This window comes from Amblyomma mixtum, chromosome 3 (genome assembly GCF_055824585.1).
Source record: "Amblyomma mixtum isolate Tamu chromosome 3, ASM5582458v1, whole genome shotgun sequence".
Classification (NCBI taxonomy): Eukaryota; Metazoa; Arthropoda; class Arachnida; order Ixodida; family Ixodidae; genus Amblyomma; species Amblyomma mixtum.
In genome coordinates, this window is record NC_143014.1 from 326,348,696 (window position 1) to 326,352,657 (window position 3,962).

The following is a 3,962-nucleotide window of genomic DNA, read 5'->3' on the forward strand; positions in this document are numbered from 1 at the left end:
AAGCAGAAGAAAAACAACCACATGCCGCCGTTGGGATCCGAACCCACGACCTCCGGAATTATGCGTCCGGCGCTCTACCGACTGAGCTACGGCGACGGCTGTCAGATCTTCTGCTTTCGGGAGTATTTAAGTTTACAAGTGACCTAACCTGTAGAGTGTTCATCAGCGCCACCCACGTTCATAAGCGGCGGGCGTAGTACGTCCTGAGTTACCGGAGGTGTGACGTAGAACGTCATCGAACGGAGAGGTTGGAAGCTGTGTCAGAACCCTCTTATGCTTCCTATGGCATCAAGGATGCCAGAACCGAGGCCCGCTCTAAGCAATTAAGCAGACAAGAGAAAGGGTAATGAGGGGCTCGTTATACATTTTTGAGAGAAGCCAACAGCCACAGAAACGAAGCAACACAGGACATATTTAATTTATTTTATTTATTTTGTGGTGTTGATCAATTTAGAATATTACTGAATATGTTATCGCTTAAAGTTAGTTGATTAGAAAAGCGGAAGAAAAAAACAACCACATGTCGCCGGTGGGATCCGAACCCACGACCTCCGAATTACGCGTCCGGTGCTCTACCAACTGAGCTACGGCGACGGCTGTCAGATGTTCTGCTTTCGGGGGTATTTAAGTTTAATAAATATATATATATATCAAAAATGATTTCTTGGCAGGTGCTCGATCAATAGAAGATAAAGTCACCAGAAATTGAAAAACATAGCAGGATTTAATTCACGACGTTTCGGCTGGAGGACCAGCCTATTTCGAGTCTATTACAGTATTCGAAACAAGCAGCTTTTATAGCATCTGTGAGGTGCAGGAAAAAGGGTAAAGCACAAATGCAAACAATAGTGAGGGGAGGGGGATGTGAAAAAAAAAACAGCGGTTACAACTTGACAACTCGATCCCCTAACGTGGATGCAGGTGTTCCGAAGGAGGGAACGGCAGAAAATAAAAGCGGGGAAAGGAAAATTTCTTTCCCCGCGACCTCATGGCTTTCTTAGAAAGCCAGGGGAGTGGCCCTCGAGGTGTGTCTCGTTACCCCACGTCGGTGACAAACGCGAAGCGTTGATAGCTGCACAGAGATGAGGCAACATTTCAGGAGAAATGAGTAGGGATGAGGATCAGCAGGAATGCCAAAAAAAAAACACTCTTTTCCACAAGACGTTGCAAAATCGCACTCAGAGAAGGGTTGTGGCAGATCATAACGCATTTCGGCTGCAAGCATGAAGCGCTTGGCAGCTGCACAGCAAGAAGGCAACATTTCAGGAATAGGCATGGGGGTCCGGAGAAGAAACACCTCCAAAAAAAGAAAAAAAGAAAACAAAAGAAAAAATGCTACTGCACAAGAATTTCAAAAATCCCACTCAGAGAAGGGTTGTTGCAGCACAACACGATACAAAATAGGTCATTAGAAAAAAAACAAGTTGCTAATGAATCCTTACACAACCACTCAATACACAAAAAGAAAAAAAAAGAGATAAGGGTAACACCAAACACTACACCAGAAACGAACTGCAATCAGTCGCAAGTACAATGCACCGTAAGTCAAGTGGAACTGCAGGATTATTTCAGTGTTAAACAAATGTAACTTTTCACGGCGCGTGAGCGCGCGCAGAACAGAAATCCGTGACAAAGCAATACAATGCACGACACTACAATACAAAAAATAATTGAAGACATAAAAAAAATGGCTGAGGCTTAACTTGGTTAACCCTGGTCAGATGCGAAGCATATTGATGGCTAGGCTTGGTAATACATGGCTTTCCTTGGTTGAATACTTGGTCATTTTAATACAACCACTAGAAGCCTTCGTCGTGGGGGAATACAACGGCATGGCTACAGCGGAACGCCGACTAACCCCGAGACGCGCGTTGGGTGAGCGCCTGGATTGCCACGGAAGCCGCGTCCGCCTGCCCGGTGGAGCGAGCGTTTCACCTACACCGAGTGTGAACGCGCGTTCGAAATGCGCGGGAATGCCGCTCGAGGACATTCCGGTGTCTGTGCGATGGCATCGTTCTCCCTCTCCCAGCGCGTGACGGCGATCTGTCGTGACGTCATGTGTCACGTGGTATGTCACGTGGTGTGACGTCACTGTACCACATGGTCTGCACGGCGTACAACCACAGCGACGGCGCGAGGTGGACCCCCATCTCCCTCTGTCGTGACGTCATGTGTCACGTGGTATGTCACGTGGTGTGACGTCACTGTCCCACGTGGTCTGCACGGCGTGCAACCACAGCGACGGCGCGAAGTGGACCTCCGTCTTCCTCTGTCGTGACGCCATGTGTCATGTGGTATGTCACGTGGTGTGACGTCACTGTAGCACGTGGTGTGCAGGGCGTGTAACCACGGCGAAGGGCTGTAGTGTACCTCCGTTTTCCTCTGTCGTGACGTCATGTGTCACGTGGTATGTCACGTGGTGTGACGTCACTGTACCACGTGGTGTGCACGGCGTGTAACCACAGCGAAGGGCTGTAGTGTACCTCCGTCTTCCTCTGTCGTGACGTCATGTGTCACGTGGTATGTCACGTGGTGTGACGTCACTGTACCACGTAGTGTGCACGGCGCGTAACCACGGCGAAGGGCTGTAGTGTACCTCTAGTAATATGCTTCGCATGATAGACAAAGGGCGAAAAAACCACTAAATAGCTGACAGTACAAGTGACATGGAAAAAAAGAAAAGAAACGCAATGCTTGCTGTGCTTTCTCCCGCCCGTTATGTCAGTCTCTACCATCAACATGTCTTGGATAATTATTTGCTACTCTATTAAGGGTGTAAGCATGATAGCCGGCCTACTGCTTCGTTAATGCCGCTTGAGAATGTGTTGAATTTGTGAATCAGGTATGATTCACAGCTCTCGCGGTCATAATGCGTTTTGAACCCCGATGGAAGTAGGTCAAATGTTTAGGGGAATCCTCCAAGGTGGAGCAGATTTGTAATAATGGAGTAATTACTCATTGGCATCCACCCGAGCGCAGCCATACGGCTACAGAGGAAAGGTTTGGTTTGGTTTATGGGGTTTAACGTCCCAAAGCGACTAAGGCTATGAGAGACGCCGTAGTGGAGGGCTCCGGAAATTTCGACCACCTGGGGTTCTTTAACGTGCACTAACATCGCAGAGTACACGGGCCTCTAGAATTTCTCCAAAGAAATTCAGCCGCCGCGGCTGGGATCGAACCCGAGTCTCTCGGGTCAGCAGCCGAGCACCGTAACCACTGAGCCACCACGGCGGCTCAGGCTACAGAGGAAAGGTATACAGCTTTATCAGAAACTTCGTAGAAAGAAAAATTCGTCCTGGTCCGGGGTTCGAACCCGGGACCACCGCTTCACCGGAGCAGTCGCTCTACCAATTGAGCTAACCAGGACGGTAAGCTTATGGTAGGGCGAGAGCGAATTGATCAATAACTCGAAGTGGGAACAGTGTTGGTCAAATGTTTAGGGGAATCCCCCAAGGTGGAGTAGATTTGTAATAAGGGAGTAATTACTCATTGGCATCCACCCGAGCGCAGCCATACGGCTAGAAAGGAAAGCTATACAGCTTTCTCAGAAACTTCGTAGCTTTCCTTTGTAGCCGTATGGCTGCGCTCGGGTGGATGCAAATGAGTAATTGCTCCCTTATTTCCCGATTGAAGTACAATAGTTTTAAAGTTCTCGAATGGATGCCGAAGGTTGTTTATGTGTTTTGGAAGTGGGAGATTTGGCTGCGTCCGGACATGTGATCTGTGATTGTTGATGCGAATTCTGAACGGTGTAACTGTTTGTCCCACGTACTGAGCTTCACAGGTGCCACATTACAAACATTACGTTCTTGTTTTCATTTTTTATTTTGCTTTTTATTTTGCTTTCTACTCTCCTTGTTAGGATATTGTTTTTATTGTTTCTCCTGGGTTCGCCACCCACACTGAAGGGAGCTTCTGCCGAATATACTCTTGCTGGCGCCTTCTCAGAATAAACTAGTTCC

General features: G+C 48.1%; 2 non-coding genes across 2 annotated transcripts; both read right to left on the reverse strand.

Moving 5' to 3' along the window:
- Positions 1–521: 521 nt before the first annotated feature.
- TRNAT-CGU (transfer RNA threonine (anticodon CGU)) lies at positions 522–594 on the reverse strand. The gene has a single exon. It is a non-coding gene; the product is annotated as a tRNA-Thr (tRNA).
- A 2,698-nt stretch (positions 595–3,292) lies between these two features.
- TRNAT-GGU (transfer RNA threonine (anticodon GGU)) lies at positions 3,293–3,366 on the reverse strand. The gene has a single exon. It is a non-coding gene; the product is annotated as a tRNA-Thr (tRNA).
- Between the last annotated feature and the right edge of the window lie 596 nt (positions 3,367–3,962).